This window comes from Pecten maximus, chromosome 14, assembly GCF_902652985.1.
Source record: "Pecten maximus chromosome 14, xPecMax1.1, whole genome shotgun sequence".
NCBI classification, from domain to species: Eukaryota; Metazoa; Mollusca; class Bivalvia; order Pectinida; family Pectinidae; genus Pecten; species Pecten maximus.
Genome location: NC_047028.1, coordinates 32,326,364 through 32,344,725, shown reverse-complemented (window position 1 = coordinate 32,344,725; position 18,362 = coordinate 32,326,364). Strand labels below are relative to the sequence as shown.

Here is an 18,362-nt window from a genome sequence, read left to right as displayed (position 1 = left end):
ACGACCAATGTTGTCCAAATAAACGTATATAAACCTATAAGGGTTACCGACATGTTAAGGAAAGGGCAATATTAACCAACATGATAAAATGATGTTCAGGAAGGATAAGGGTCCAACGACGATAATCGCATTGCCAATTAAGGTCAAGTCAAAGTTTCATCACCTCAACATAAAAACCAGAACGAAGAATACTGAACCAATAGGCATATCAATGAGCATCAAGCAATCCTAACTTCCTGTTGCATCGTGAAGTTATTCTCAAGCTGCATGCAATTACAAGAGCTCTACACTGTTTTAATGTATTATATCTATGACATTTTTCAAAGCTCCATATATAATGAAGGGACATTATGAACGATGTTGCGGATGAATAATACATTATTTGTTCTAGGATTACAACATCGAATGATTAGTCATCGCCATTTGATGTCAGCGAGAATAAAAAAAGCAGCATTGAAATACTATTGCTCTTTCTGAAATAGTCATTTTACAAAACAACAAAAATTACTTTGAGTTATATTTCTTTCATCACATGATAAATATGAAGGATGCTTATTAAGAACAATCATGATTACCTATGTTCTTGGCAACACCAGGCAAAGATATGAAAGAAATAAAGACAGCCATCGTATTCTGTATTTTTGGCAAAACGAGAAAGTGGAATCCACGTAATTAGGATTCATCAACCACACGTTCGAAGTCCGTTAGTATTGAATTGTAACATATTGTGTTAAAAAGAATCACGTCTATTGACTTAATATGGTATACTAAGCAAAGTACGGTCTATAAGCTATAGTTTAACAAGGCCTAATACATTGTAATACTAATCAATGCTAGGGGAGATGATTGGTTGATAAAAATGGCAAAGGATTTTTTTCCTGAAAATCCCCGAAACACTTTTTTTTTCTTCATTTAAAACATTGCCCATTGAAATTTTGAATTTTGTTTCATTAATCAATTACGTACGTCATTCTGTATGAAAACTAGACCTTTTAAATATAACCAATGGTGGTTTTAGAAATAATCTTACCCGTGATAATAGGGTTTTTTGGTATATTCGGCATAATAGCTTATGTGTGCTTCCATAGAAGAAACCAAGAAAGACCATGTGCGTAAATCAGATAATCATCCCCAAGTTCATCTTAGAAGGGATAGAATATGTAAGATTTCGCTGGAAACTTGAACAACGTTCATTGTGTTCCTTCGTCTGGTTTTACAACACATGTAATTAGAACTGTTCATTGCTGCACGATTATTGGTCGGTAATAATAATGAGTTATGACAAAATCAATAATTGAGAGGAATACACTATCCGTCCAATAACTAGTGTTTCAGTGGTGAGAAGGCAATCTTCTGAAGATACCTACCATGGCTTTAGCAATAGTTTTGCCGGTGGTCAATCGCCTATTGTAAAAAAAAAAAAGGGTAAAAAGAGAGGTAAATCAGGACATTTTAAAAGGGTACAATCAAAACTGCTCATTGGTTATTGACCAAGACGTACGTTATAGGAAATATTATATTTTATGAAATCCATGGTGGGAGTGATGACAGCTTAGAAAGTATGATGTATAACGTTTGTTTAATGTCCATAATGCCACAAAATAAGAATGTTCTAGTATCCATGCGGTTATCAATATCACGGAGATGGTTTAGTTTTTATTGTTATGGTGGATGTAAGCTGTGTCAAACACCGTTTTGAAAATATTACAATATTTTCTCATTACCGCATCAAAATGTTTGTTCATTAAGAAATTAGGACATAATTTTAAGTGTAAAGAGATATTGGCTTATTTTATTGATTGCAGATATTGGTTTTATTAAAAAGTATAAGTGTTTGTAGATGAAACAGAAGGCACTTACCCTTCCAAGACACACGGTGTTATTCTCCTTGTACTATTGTCAATTGTCTCCACGCAAATCATTATTGTTCGTGGTCATGATAGTTAAAACTGACTGGAGCCTATTGTATATCTTTGGAGGATGTGACATTGATCAAGTAGCATTTATCCATGATATTTTGGATATTGTAATTGTTATATTAAAAGATATTCAAGAATAATGAAAATAATTTCCTAGGCAGTTATACAGTCATCTGGCATTAACTAGTTATGGTAACCTATGAAGAGGAGACAATACAATAAGATGAGTTGTGTGCATGATTAATATTTCCAATAGATTTATTTCAAACTGCTTGTATAGTGTTGTGCTGAATAGTTAAAACAAAAGATCATGTCAATCAAAAAGACGTTTTCTGGCCAAGAAATTACTACCAAAGATTCGCCCTACGTTGACGAAATATGATTGGTACTTCAAAAATGTGGGTTGGGTTGTGAGGCAGCCAAGAACACATTGGAATACCTATTTCGTTCATTTACCAGTTTGTTCAGAGTGAAGATATATATTTAAGATTAAAAATGGACTTATTTGTTTGCATTGAATCGGCAGTTTGTGGTATCATACATTATATTTGCTGTTGCCACAATGAAGAAAAAAGATCTGGCCATGGAAAATCTGGGGACCCAAACTAAAATAGTAAGTCAGTGAAAAGTTATAACTTTTACATTTTTATAAGTGAAGACAGTGCTTACAAACAATCATATGTACATATCCATTCTATCTTTATTGAGCTGCTTACTATTTGTTTAAACAAAATGCGTCTTCAAATGTTCATATTGATATTTAGGATGAAATATTTGTATGATTAATAGCATACAGGCAAGTATAAACCAATATCAAGTTTATTTTCAAAATGTTTGTCTGGTGTTAACATTTAATTATCCTCAGTGGGACAGCACCATGGCACTTTTTACTAATAGTTACGAAAGGTTAGTTAACATAGCCAGAAAGAAATCATAGTTATGGTTTATGGTATAAAAACTTATTGTTAGGTCATTTTCTGTTTTGAAATAATATGCAAAGTGTTGTTTGGCGATTATGCTTGTATTTCATAGTAAGTAAATGTTCTGCTGCGTTGATATTTTCTCCTGAACTATTTATTTATTCAGTTATGCAACTTTTTACCCTTTCATCTAACTATGTGCCCCTTAGAAACAACTTCCTTCTGTATCCAGTATGGTAATATGAGGTCAACACGACATGTCATTGGTGGATTTCTACCAATCATATCGATGCACACGAAGAAGGTTCGACAACAGTCATGGACATTTTTAGAATGTTTATATTTATTGATGTATCATACATTACTGGTATCTCCCAAATATTTGGTTTATATCTGTACGGTATTGAATCCTCAAATCAAATACCCATCATGCCGCTTAACAACAAAGTACCGTATACGTATATGTATTGTCCAAAAGGCTGTTTTTTAAGCTGGTTCTGGATAAGGCTGTTTGGACGTTGTATATGCGGAGATGAGCCGCCGTGCAAAGGGAAACGTACTGGAAGGACAAACAATTGCAATTAATCGAGAGGTAAAATTGGGAGGAATTTTCTTTGCTCAAGTTAAACTTTTCCGCATTGTCGAATTGTAATACTTGTGTACTTTAAGATACTGCACCCCTGATAACAATTATGATCGATTAAAATTAATATGTTGTTGTATATTCTATAACATTCAGAAGTTTACAAAATACATCCAATAATCACTTTCCAAAAGTCTGAGCTTAATTTTTATCTTTTGAAACCCAAATGAAGTAGATAATCAGTTACATCTATAAAAAATATATCGCACTCCTCTATATTTGGTTGGTAGCTTTCAGTCTAATTTTACCGCAGCCTTCGTTTGATATGTTAGGTAGCTTTCAGTCTAATTTTACCGCAGCCTTCGTTTGATATGTTAGGTAGCTTTCAGTCTAATTTTACCGCAGCCTTCGCTTGATTTGGTAGGTAACTTTGAGTCTAATCTTATGGCATCCTTCGCTTGATTTGGTAGGTAACTTTCGGTGTAACAAGTGATCATTTCCGGACCCCGTTATTAGAATGTTTTGGTATTGGTTTGTTTTTATCTTGAGTGTCATTGATGCTATTTTACCTTTAAACAAAATGAGATATTTGCATATTGGCAAATGTCCTTAAAGTAATGTGTCTTGAATGCTGGCGCGTATAGCTAATTTCCCTTTTTTAACACATTACTTCATCGCATTCTGTCATACATCCAGTGATACTTTATAAGTCTATAAATCGCTATTCTGTTGCAGTTGAAGAGACTAACTTGATCAATGGCTAACCATAGGCCTTGCTGTTTACATGCTATTTTATCAACATTTGATCAAGTGATATTGGCGTTCCCATTAAGGTTTTGAATAAAAACTATGTCCATTTAAAAAATATGAGTGAGAAGGCTCTGTTGTAAATTTCTTAAAATGGCTAACCATAGGCCTTGCTGTTTACATGCTATTTTATTAACATTTGATCAAGTGATATTGGCGTTCCCATTAAGGTTTTGAATAAAAACTATGTCCATTTGAAAAATATGAGTGAGAAGGCTCTGTTGTAAATTTCTTAAAATGGCTAACCATAGGCCTTGCTGTTTACATGCTATTTTATTAACATTTGATCAAGTGATATTGGCGTTCCCATTAAGGTTTTGAATAAAAACTATGTCCATTTGAAAAATGATCGAAGGGAAGCAACTCGAGTTCAAAATGGGTGTATTTTTTCGCGAAACAATCGCTTTATTGAACACCATACGTTTATTACAAGCAAAGTACGTTTTTCTTTGTCGTTATCACAATGGAGTAGACAAACACTACTTATTGACTATAAAGTCACAGAATCATAGAACATGAGGTAGTTAAACCCTTGCATGAAATTGAAATATTCCTATCATAAAGTGGTTGTTCTAAACGCGAAATATTTTGGTACGCTGATATCTTAAACCGTAATACATTTTAACAGATTAGTGCAGTGATAAATTAACACACCCGAATCATTTCTCGTAGAAATAGTTCGTGTATATAGAAAATGCAGTCATAGCTCATCGCAATGATTCCAGTGTGAACATAAGTGAACATTATTTGATCGAAATAGTGTCGAAGATAGTTAGCAGACTGATATCAAAACGGTGTGAAAGTTCAGGGTAAATTTTAAAGATATCATGATAATATTACAAGTAATTACTTGAATATATTTTTGTTCATCTCACAAATCTACCGGACGACGTGATCAAGAGCTTATTGTATTGTACACATTAATCAAACGATGAATGCTGTTATGTAAGATATCAATAAACAAATACTTGCAAATGGTTGCTTATTTGTACTTAACTTCAATGATTGGTAATTTAAAAGTGTACCACATATATTTGTTCACGAAACTAATCGTTAATTTAAATCTGATTCATGTGTCTTCACTTTAATAACTAACCTAATACGTTTCTATCTTCATTACATAAACATTGATAGCAGAGAGATAAGCAACCTTATATATATATACGTGTGCATAACGTTTGGGGATTCCCCTTTTACTAGTAACCGTTAGTATGGCAACATATCTCAGCTCTCTTCAGACTCAACTATGATTCAAGATAGAACGCCATTTTTACCAGTGTTGGTATAAAGAACCATGTTCTATGACAAAATGATATAAAATATACAAATAATCATCACCAAGACCAGTATAGAGGGGATAAATAGAATGGTAGATTTAGCCGACAACTTACAACAACGTTCATTATACAGTTATTGAACACGGTGAGAAAACCAAGCATTGAGGGGAATACATAATTCGTTCAATAACTAGTGTATTGATTGTTGAAAAGTTAGTCTGAAGAAGATACACACAATGGATTTAGATATAGATTTACCGAGGTTTTAGGAATGTGTTTCATTTGCTTGGTCGACTATTGTTATTGCAACCGAAGAAAAAAAAACAGAAAAAAAACAGTATGTCAGTCATTTTTAAAGGGATACAACTACAGCTGGTTACTGGTTATTGACCGAGACGTAAGTTATAAGAAACATCATCTTTGATAAAATCTATGGTGAAAGTAATGAGAGTTAACAAAGTTAATGTAAGGAATTGTATACTTTAGTTAATTGCTCAAAATGCCATTCTAAAACAGCGGTCGCACGTCGACACTACTAGTATGACTTAGATATTTTTTTATATTGTTATTGTGGATGTAAGCTGTGTCAAAAACACTCTGTATGCATCAACGCGTTGTAATGTTTGTTCATAAGAAAATAATTTTAAGTGCTCAAAAACATATATGAATTTTATTTTATTTTATTTCTATTATTTCTTTATTTATTTAAATAAAGAGATATTGGCTTGATTGTTTAAGAATTCAATTTCAATACGTCTTAATCATCTATTTTCAAACATTTCAGCATCAACATCAAATATGATGAACTTTTTCTTTGTTTCTTCGATTGATTTGGTATAAAATCAATTTGTTTCATTTCATTTTGTTGATGCAAGGTCAGGATAGTTTAAAATGACTGTGGCTTGATGTATAGCGTTAGAAGGAAATGACATTGATCATGCAGCATTTATACATAAGAGACTGTGGACAAGATCATTCCTTCACAAAGGCATAATGATAGGCCAAAGATGGGCCATTTCAAGTCACCAATATCTACATTTCTCCGGATAGTTTTCTTTAATCCAGATATCAATAAACTGCAATTATGTGTGTGTTCCACCTTTCAGGAAATTTCATCTTGAGTAATTGTCTGAGTTGGTGGCCTAGCTTTTCAAGTACAAAAAGTGAAAGATAATATTGATGTACATCTCATTAGTCAAACTGAGTCAGTAATCACTTTCGTATTTTAAGGTACATGTGTATGTTATTTAAGATGTCAATACACTTAATAATCAACATGTGAAAATTGCTTATTTGCACGGGAATGCGAAAAATGTTTGTTGCGCAAATGATATATCTAGTTAGGTACCATCATTATTTATATATGAATTATAGGTTTCAATTATATGTAGTGATATCTATAAAATTACAACTATCTTAAAGAATAACGACCACCAAGACAGTAGTACTTCTTATCATGACTCCCTTCCGTCAATAATGACGATTATGTGGAGTGTTTGGGTGCTTGGTGCAAAGGGGCGCTAATTAAAAAAGAGGGATTTTTAAAAAAACTTTTTTTAGCATGGTTAAAAGGATAAAAACCTGTTTGACTTAGTGTTTGTTAATGAGGGGTTCAAGGACTGGGTGTGGTGAAGCTATCTAGTGTGGTGCACTGTACTGCTACCGGGAGGAGGTTCCATTGTGTAATTGTGTGAGGAAAGAAGGAGAATTTATATGTGTCCTTGGTAGCAGATATGTGTTTGTATGTGTAGGGGTGTGCTTGTCTGGTTCTAGAGTCTGTTGGTTGCTGCATTCTATGGATTCATGTCGGTGTATGATTTTGTAGAATAGAATGAGTCTTGTTTGTAGTCTTCTTGTTTTTAGTGATGGCCAATTTAAGATATCTAGCATGTCTTGTACTGAGCTTGTGTTGTGGTATCTGTTTTGTACGAATCGTGTTGCTCTGCTTTTGTAACTGGTTTATTTGACTTGTGTTGTGAGGGTCCCATATGAAGGAGCAGTATTCCAGTTTGGGTCTAACAATGGTATTGCATGCATGTTCTTTGATGTGTTGTGAGTTGTGAGTACAGCCTTAGAAACAATAACCAATAATAAAGATATGCATACTGCGTAAATGTTTTGGCTTGATTAGATAACGTGACATATACGCAATATAACAGGACCTTTGCTTAAATGTTGCCAAAGCTTAACAAAGGCATTGCCTACATGTCATATTTTCAATAGCTTTAGTTGTGGTAACGGACGCCCTTCTCCAAGAAATTATTGTTATCAAATAACTATATATATACGTATTACATAGGCCAATATTATTAACAATTAAATAAAATTATTGGTGGAGTTGCGTTTTGTACCAACTAGGTAGTTGACAGTGACATCTGTTCAGATAAAATAATGGGTAGCACAGAAATTGCTGTAGCTGTAGCAGCAGGAATTAGCCGTGATTGTCGTAGTCGGCAGTGGAGCAAGTAGTCCTTCCTCTGGAAAAAGTAATGACGCAAACTAATACGGTAAGCTTCTAAATGACAGCTATTACGTTTTTTCAGGGTAAGATAGTGTTAGTGCCTCGAAACAATTATATATATACCCATGTTTTCTTTATTAAGCTGCTAACTTTTATTTTTGCTTAAAAAATAGCCGTTATCTATAGTAATTTAATCGCAGTAATCGAACATTTTCATATTAATCTAAGCCAGGTATCTATATAATAAATGACGCAAAGAAAGATCAGTATAAAATTGGTGAAAATATATCTAGCGTACATACATCGCACAATCATCCACCAGGCAAACCATCACAAAATAAATGCAGGTGAAAAATAGAAACCTTGTTTGTGGTATGATGACCTCTTACGGAGTATTGCTAGATCTTGCATTGCAATGTATCGTTGAGTATCGTAGAGGAGCGAAAATTACAAATCTAATTTTAATTAGATTGGGTAATATAATGTCGTATTCTACCAATCAGATCGATGCTTACGAAAGAGGTCCGATAAGACTCTTGGAAACTCTAAGAAGGTTTATATTTATTGATGTATCATACATTACTGGTATTTCCCAAATATTGGGTTTATATATGTAAGGTATTGAATCCTCAAAACAAATACCCATCATGCCACGAAACAACATAGTACCGTATATGTATATGTATTGTCCAAACGGCTGTGTTTTAAGCTGGTTATGGATAATGCTGTTTGGGCGTTGTATATGCGAATGTATGCCGCCGTACAAAAGGAAACGTACTGGAAGGACAAACAATTGCAATTAATCGAGAGGTAAAATTTCTTGCTCAAGTTAAACTTTTCCGCATTTTAAGATACTGCACCCCTGGCAACAATTATGATCGATTAAAATCGATGATTAATATGTTGTTGCATATTCTATAGCATTCTGAAGTTTACATAATACATGCAAGTCTGAGCTTCGCTTTTTTATCTTTTGAAACCCAAATGAAGTAGATAATCAGTTACATCCATAAAAAATCTATCGCACACCTCTTTATTTGGTAGGGAACGTTTGGTGTAATTTTACCGCTTTCTTCGTTTGATTTGGTAGGTAACTTTCGGTGTAATTTTATTGCATTCTTCGTTTGATTTGGTAGGTAACTTTCGGTGTAATTTTATGGCATTCTTAGTTTGATTTGGTAGGTAACTTTCGGTGTAATTTTATGGCATTCTTCGTTTGATTTGGTAGGTAACTTTCGGTGTAATTTTATGGCATTCTTCGTTTGATTTGGTAGGTAACTTTCGGTGTAATTTTATTGCATTCTTCGTTTGATTTGGTAGGTAACTTTCGGTGTAATTTTATGGCATTCTTAGTTTGATTTGGTAGGTAACTTTCGGTGTAATTTTATGGCATTCTTAGTTTGATTTGGTAGGTAACTTTCAGTCATATTTTATCGCATCCTTCGCTTGATTTGGTAGGTAACTTTCGGTGTAACAAGTGATCATTTCCGGACCCTGTTATTAGAATGTGTTGGTATTAGTTTGATATGTTACCTTGAGTGTCATTGATGCTATTTTACCTTTAAATAAAATAAGATATTTGTATATTGGCAAATGTCCTTAAAGTAATGTGTCTTCAATGCTGGCGCGTATAGCTAATTTCCCTTTTTTAACACAATACTTCATCGCATTCTGTCATACATCCAGTGATACTTTATAAGTCTATAAATGGCTACTCTGTTGCAGTTGAAGAGATTAACTTGATCAATGGCTAACCATAGGCCTTGCTGTTGACATGTTATTTTATTAACATTTAATCAAGTGATATTGGCGTTCCCATTAAAGTTTTGAATAAAAAATATGTTCATTGGAAAAATATGAGTGAGAAAGCTCCGTTTTAAATTTTTTTAAATGAACTGCCTATGATGTTTTGATCGAATGGAAGCAACTCGAGTTCAAAACGGGTGTATTTTTTCGCGAAACAATCGCTTTATTGAACACCATACGTTTATTACAAGCGTAGTACGTTTTTCTTTGTCGTTATCACAATGGAGTAGACAAACACTACTTATTGACTATAAACGTCACAGAATCATATACATGTAGTAGTTAAACCCTTGCATGGAATTAAAATATTCCTATCATAAAGTGGTTGTTCTAAACGCGAAATATTTCGGCACGCTGATATCTTAACGCGTAATACATTTTAACAGACTAGCGCATTGATAAATTAGTACACCCGAATCATTTCTCGTAGAAATAGTACATGTATATAGAAAATGAAAGCATAGCTCATCGCAATGTTTCCAGTGAGAAAATAAATATTTACATTTACAACTGGACAGAGGCAAATTCAACATGAAGCGCTAGCTTAAATATTTACATTTACACTGCAGCCTCACTATATAATTTTACCAAGCTCACTTGGAAGTTATGAGTCCATAACTTCCAAATCTTTATTATGACGTCATTATTATAGTGACGTCATAATTGTTATGTCGGCGATAACGAAAGATGGCTGTTCCGTCTTTGACGATAATAATTTGTTTATTCATTATCAGAGTAAAATTCCTGGATATAGTATTTCAAATTCGTTGTCAAACGTAAATATTAGCATTGAACTGTTTTCATTTGGAAGTTATGGGCTGATGAATGCCAACTGAACAAAGGACAAATTCAACATGAAGCGCTAGCGCGCTTCATTATATTTGCCTCTGTCCAGTTGGCATTCAACAGCGCCATACCATCCAAATGAAAGCAGTTCAATGCTTAATTACACTACAACCCCACTATATAGCTTTACCAAGCTCACTTGGAAGTTATGGGTCCATAACTTTCAAATCTTTATTATGACGTCATTATTATAGTGACGTCATAATTGTCACGTCAGCGATAACGAAAGATGGCTGTTTACATTTGCCTTTGTCCAGTTGGCATTCATCAGCCCCATAACTGTCAAATGAAAGTAGTTCAATGCTTAAGTGAACACTATATGATCGAAACTGTGTCGAAGATAGTAAGCATGTATAATAATAGCTATAACTTGATATAATGAGACGAAACAACTGTATGGCGGGGTTTATTCATTGTTGGCTCTTCAGTATATTAATATCAATTTTGATTAAAAGAAGTTGATATTTTGTGTGTTTAAGTACAATTCTTGATTTATATACTAAAGTCATATAAAAGTGGTAAGTAACCTTTGATAAACCCTCACTGATCTTAGTTCTTACTTTCAGATTGGCGATGGACGGTCTCGGGATTCACAGGAAGTTTATTGAACGGTTTTGGAAGGGATGTTCGAAATTTTTCTCACAAAAGCCATCCATAAGAAATGTGGAGATGAAGTTAATCATTTTTGCTACCTGATGTAAAATTCAATGTCTTGACTTTGACAATGAACAAGTTTAAGTCAATCAGAAACTTGCAACTGTGCGGAAAACATCATTCACACGGACAGAACACATGGAATTAATTTTACTCGTGTGTAATTATTGGTAACATTCGGAATCTTGAAGTTGTAACAGCTATCTTTTGATTTGTATTTTTAATTCTGAAACGTAAAAACTTTGAAATTATTGAGCAATTAGCCATGCATAACGAACTAAAATATGATAGTTCTTCAAACTCAAAAAGGGAAACAAATTGTTGGTGTACATGTACTTCTTTATAAATCAAAGACACGATGTAATACAAAACAAATCTATTTTTATAACAATAAACTTTCTCAAAGGACGGAAATGACTTATGTCTAGTTGTAACTCATGAATTTTGTGTAGATCACATATTCAAACCGTAGTCATTAGTATTTACATTTAAACAGGAAACAGTATAAATATTATTTTATTCAATATATACCCAAGATTCATAGGAACAACTATCAACACAATATTTCCCCTTGGAGTACGATCTCCATGCTCTTTGAATACTGAATACTAATACCCAGTTATGTATGATGTCTTGAATTTTTATTTTCAATGAGTGTGGATATATTTCATATATGTCCACGCTCAGTGTATTAGTATGTATAATACTGTTAAATATTACACATTATACCATCCCTGAAAACGAAACTCATGTGACCAACTTCTCAATACTAAATGGCATACATTTTGTATTTTCATTTAGAAATTATCTGAAACATCAAAATAAACATAAACAAAACCATTCTTCATGAAAATGTGAACTCGTGGTAAATAGAGTTATATACTTTCATGAAAATAATGACATGTACATTATTGTAATGTACAACTGTTGTATGGACACATATGCATGAAGAGTAAGATATCTAGCATAAGAATAGATTTAACTAAAAATATACATGTGCACATGCTGAAAATGAAAATCCCTTCTAAAGCAATACAAACTGTACTTCATTTCAAATAAAAGCATGTATTTATAATAATATATTATCATACATCATAATATATATATATGATACAATATGTTATAATAAGATATATTTTATCATGTATATACACATCATAATAATGTCAACATTTAGCTCAGAATATCTCAGTAAATAAAGAGTCATAATATAATCACACCATACACATATATTATGTTAATTAATTAAACACAAACACATGCAATTCAACAAGTCATATAGTGTGAAAATCTGATATTTTCACTGTCATTAAACCATATAAATTAATGTATAAATCTACACTTCATAACATTTGATACGTGAATACCAGCAGGAAATGATTACGACATAATACTGTTGGCATCACGTTTGACAATATTTAATTCAGACTTATCTCCCTTTGTGCATGAAACGACTCGGAACAGTACATTAGTTACTATTGCCTATAACTAAATCCAGTTATTATACCATACATATCTAGTCACGTGTAATAAAAAGCAAGAAATGAGCAGTTTGAGAAGTGATATCAACTTAAAATTGTACACTTGTCCGCGAGAACACGCCATGGATCACCGGACTGAGGACTTGACTCGTTACGTCACGTTAACATTGAGAGACGCATGTTCTGCGGATATCAGAATGTCCAGTGTAATTCGGGGACTGTCATAGGAACGCTACTCAATATATATTTTACGATAATGCTTTACTTTGATTGATGTGTATTGCACTTTCAGAAGGCACGCGATATTTAGAATTTTCAGCATTTAATCCCCTTCCTTAAAGAAATAATTATTTATCTCAACGTCGAATTAAGATTTCGTGGTAAGCCTAGTTTAAGTGCACAACGTCACATCCGGAAACATAATTAACATAGTACATAACGTTTATATTTGTCTTGAAAGAAAGAAAAATCGTTCGATATAAAATACATGTTCACATTATACAACTTAGGTAAAAGGTAAATGGGCAATACAAATCGTCAATTCCATATGATATGTTTGAAATCTAAAAACAGAAAATAATATTTTAATGAAACACGACAGGGAACTTTTGCAGGCAACTATAATATCATTATCACACAGAGTCCCAAAATAGCATGCAAGAATGGTCCCGACTGCACGGGACGCGTTGAGCTAATATATCGGGACTTCCGTTGTTGAGATAAATAATTCTAGTTGCTACGAGAGTTACCTCCCTTTACTTTATTATCATTATTACTTTTTAAGGAAAATAAGAAGAAAGTGACTTTGCGTAGAGTTAACACGCAGTTAACATTATTTTATAAGGGTTATGCCCCTTTGTCTCTCATTAAGAGACTTCTAAGATACGTTTTCATAAAACATAGTGACTCATTTACACGCCAGTGAATAAAATCTTCCGATCTTTCTATCCCAATTATAATACAGACCACGACATTCGTCATTTCAGTCAGTTCATATCAGTTCTGATCAAAGTGTCCCCAGAACACTTGATAAAGGCCTAAAATTCTCGACCGGCTTGATAACTTAAGAAACGAATGAATAGGGTCACCTAATATGGATGTTTTGGGGGGAAAGCATTGCAATTGTTTTTTTATCTATTTTTATTTTATTTATTTATTTATTTATTTATTATAGTTATTCCCTTCCTCTATAGAATAATTACTCATGACTGCATAGTAGAAATCGGAAAATGCTATCTATAGACATTTTATACAGATTCCTTGTAAATTTTAAGTGTTCCTTTTTTTCTTGAATCATTATTGTTGTTTTTTTTCATTTTCAATCGTAAGAATAAGAAATTTGATAGCAAACTTTTGAAAAAAAAATCAAGTTATGAAATAGAATATGGAATAAGAAAGAAATATTCAGAATAATTACAATGCCAAGTAGTCTATCACAAACAGCCCAGCCTGCAAGATACAAGGAACACATTGAGAGGACTTCCGTCGCAGAGACAAAAGCAACGCTGTAGTTACTACGAGTTACTTCCCTTTAACCAATAATAAACATTTTACGTGAGCTCATTTACCTTAAAAATAGGCAAAATAAAATATTGTTTTTAACCTTTTGTTACTATCTAATATAGGAATGAGGAATGAATTGACTAATTTTCATCCTCGACTAACTTTTATTTTTGACAAATGTCACACGAATAGAATAAGTTGGAGTTTTGTGTTGATTTTTTCTGCAAATGCCTCTAAGTTTTCTTAATCACGTGTTATGTAGACCAAAATATCCTTTCGAAAAGTAAGAAAAAAAGGACAACTAAGTGAAACAACACACATATCCATTAAACACACATAGAGATTCATGTAATACCACAGTAAAGGCATATTATTGATTATTGATATGGAAAGTTGTAAGTATATATATAGAACACGATCGATTGACTCCAGTCTGTCACGTGACCTTCATTTGATAGATAATGATCACTGAGGCGAGACGTATCAAATTTTCAAACGAGTTTGATGCATTCATTATGACATAGACACCCGTGTAGGATTGTAAAACTGTCGAGAAGAAAGGCCCTAGGTGTTCCGGATAAGTTATCACAGAACGTCGTGTAACTAGTGAGCAAAGTGACATTTAAATCGCCCCTCTTTTATCTCAGTGTCTGCCTGTTTTTGTTTCTTCACTGTGATTTTTTGTTTTTCCGCTACGGTGATTCTTCTTATTTCTGATTTTAACCTTTCATTGCCATCGTATTCACGAAAAAGAAACTATCCCATTACGAGTAAGTCTTTACGTATATACATAGATATATTTGTGTACTATATACAATCTGGGCCAGGTGTAGACAAGGAACGTGACCCGTGTAATTTTGAGCGTGCGAACTTATCTCCTCAGATAGACCGATATGGAAGGAATGTAAATCACAAGTTTATCTCACACCCATCTATAAATACAATGACAGAGCATGTGGAGAATTAATAGTTAACGGTTTAAATCGCGTCACGAGAGACTACCACCATACAGACACAAGGAAAGTTTAAACATCAAGCAACTGAACGATTCTTAATGTCTCGGTTGATACATTATCATGCTATATTATGGCAGTTTTTGTGTTTATACTATTTCTACTAATTCTTATTTCTGTAAAAAATCATTTAGCTTCAAAATGAAATGGAAACGCTGTTAACAATTTTGCAAACTTTTCTTACAAAAAAAAACAACAAAAAAACAATGAGATACTGTAATAGTACTAAGTTGTGCTGTACTATAAATAGCCTTTTGTTGCGATTTAACAAGAAAGCATAGACGTACACCCAAAATTTAATTAAAACTAAACTCAATTGGCTTCCATCCCATCGACCCGCATTGTCGTGACTAATCACGTCCTAGGACACGCGAGTGACGTCAAGCAGATTAAGTTAGGTTAAGGCATTATTAGGACATGGTTAAATCTCCTAACACTACTGACAACTCTGATATAACACAGTCTATTCCTAAACAGAGTATCTCGTTCACGCCGAAAGAACACCGCCAATGATAAAATCGGTGATGACCTAGCAATAGGCAGAGTGATTTAGGTGGTAAATAGGTGATGACATAGTAATAGGCGGAGTGATGTAGGCGGTAAATCAGTGATGAACTAGTAATAGGCGGAGTGATGTAGGCGGAAATCAGTGATGACCTAGTAATAGGCGGAGTGATGTAGGCGGTAAATCAGTGATGACCTAGTAATAGGCGGAGTGATGTAGGCGGTAAATCAGTGATGACCTAGTAATAGGCGGAGTGATTTAGGCGGTAAATCAGTGATGACATAGTAATAGGCGGAGTGATTTAGGCGGTAAATCGGTGATGATCTAGTAATAGGCGGAGTGATGTAGGCGGTAAATCAGTGATGACCTAGTAATAGGCGGAGTGATGTAGGCGGTAAATCGGTGATGACCTAGTAATAGGCGGAGTGATGTAGGCGGTAAATCAGTGATGACCTAGTAATAGGCGGAGTGATGTAGGCGGTAAATCAGTGATGACCTAGTAATAGGCGGAGTGATGTAGGCGATAAATCGGTGATGACCTTGTAATAGGCGGATTGGTGTAGGCGGTAAATCGGTGATGACCTAGTAATAGGCGGAATGATGTAGGCGGTAAATCGGTGATTACCTAGTAATAGGCGGAGTGGTGTAGGCGGTAAATCAGTGATGACCTAGTAATAGGCGGAGTGATGTAGGCGGTAAATCGGTGATGGCCTAGTAATAGGCGGAGTGATGTAGGCGGTAAATCAGTGATGACCTAGTAATAGGCGGAGTGATGTAGGCGGTAAAATCGGTGATGGCCTAGTAATAGGCGGAGTGATGTAGGCGGTAAAATCAGTGATGACCTAGTAATAGGCGGAGTGATGTAGGCGGTAAATCGGTGATGGCCTAGTAATAGGCGGAGTGATGTAGGCGGTAAATCAGTGATGACGTAGTAATAGGCGGAGTGATGTAGGCGGTAAAACAGTGATGGCCTAGTAATAGGCGGAGTGATTAAGGCGGTAAATCATTAACGAATTTGAGCATAGTTACAAAGCACTAGGGTCACACATTTATTTTCTACTTCCTTTTTTAAGGTTGAGCGCCCCGTATTTTAGACTGAATTTCATGTGAATTGCTTATTTGTTTCTCGTCTTGTTTGATAAAAACATACCATTGCTGGAGAGCAAGTGAGAGTTTAAGATGATTTTTCGTAACTAAAAACATGCATTATCCGTTTTCGATTTCTTGGACGAAGGAATTATCTCGACCCCTTCTTCAGGAGTGCCCAGGATACATTTTTGATAATACTAGAATAGGTTTTAGCGTAAGGTTGAGAAAATGATCGAAAATGATCGACAGTCTCAAATCAATACGATAACTTCTATTTTTATGTTATAATATTTGTAGATGTGAATACATTATAAAATGTTATTGCCGCCCTCCCACCATACACCAAACATACCGATATATAACAACATATCACGATAACGACTCCAACAGAGAAAACAACCAATGATAATATCTGATAATAGCTTCAACACTGTGATAAAACTGTCAAGCATGTCAAAACAAGTACTTTTAGTATTGGCGTCGAATAAAGTATGAACAAATAGAGGTCGTATGCCTGTCTACTCACATCAACACGTACATGTACTGTATACTTGTACTTTTATTGTACTAGGGAATTCAATATACGGGAGAGGGGAGCCAGACAACGGAGGGGGACGGGGAGGGGGGAGGGGGAGGGGGAGGGGGGGGGGGGGGGGGGCTGAGGAAAAAAGAAGTTTGGTGAAGTGAGGAAGTGAGGGAGTGAGAAGGGTGAACAAGGGTACAAATGAACTGTCGATGAATTGGGAGGGTAGTAAACTATTGGGAGGGTAGTAAACTATTGGGAGGGTAGTGAACTATTGGGAGGGTAGTGAACTATTGGGAGGGAAGTGATCTATTGGGAGGGTAGTGAACTATTGGGAGGGTAGTGAACTATTGGGAGGGTAGTGAACTATTGAGAGGGTAGTGAACTATTGGGAGGATAGTGTTCTATTTGGAGGGTAGTGAACTATTTGGAGGGTAGTGTTCTATTTGGAGGGTAGTGTTCTATTTGGAGGGTAGTGAACTATTTGGAGGGTAGTGAACTATTTGGAGGGGACTGAACTAAAGTGAACTGTATGAAGAACAAGAAGGGACGGAATTGTAGTAGTGAGCTGAGGCTGAACTGGGACGGAAGAATTTAAGGTGGAATAAGAGAGGAGCTCGCTTTGGTGAACTGTAGGAATGAGCTGGGGTGAACTGTAGAAGTGAGCTGGGGTGAACTGTAGGAGAGAACTTGGGTGAACTGTGGGAGTGAGCTTTGGTGAACTGTAGAAGTGAGTTGGGGTGAACTGTAGGAGTGAGCTTGGGTGAACTGTAGAAGTGAGTTGGGGTGAACTGTAGGAGTGAGCTTGGGTGAACTGTAGGAGTGAGCTTGGGTGAACTGTAGGAGTGAGCTAAGCTGAACTGTAGGAATGAGCTGGTGTGAACTGTAGGGGGAGCTCGCTTTTGTGAACTGTAGGAGTGAGCTGGGGTGAACTGTAAGAGTGAGCTTGGGTGAACTGTAGGAGTGAGCTGGGGT

The 18,362-nt window shown here is 34.8% G+C and overlaps 1 protein-coding gene and 1 long non-coding RNA gene across 2 annotated transcripts in view; one reads left to right on the top strand and one right to left on the bottom strand.

The window, feature by feature from the left end:
* LOC117342402 overlaps positions 1 to 18,362 on the bottom strand; it is a 91,126-nt gene that overhangs the window by 48,393 nt on the left and 24,371 nt on the right. The gene's annotated exons all lie outside the window — the stretch shown is intronic.
* On the top strand, positions 3,169 to 11,691 carry LOC117342403. Its single transcript, XR_004535851.1, has 2 exons — positions 3,169 to 3,431; positions 11,186 to 11,691. It is a non-coding gene; the product is annotated as an uncharacterized LOC117342403 (long non-coding RNA).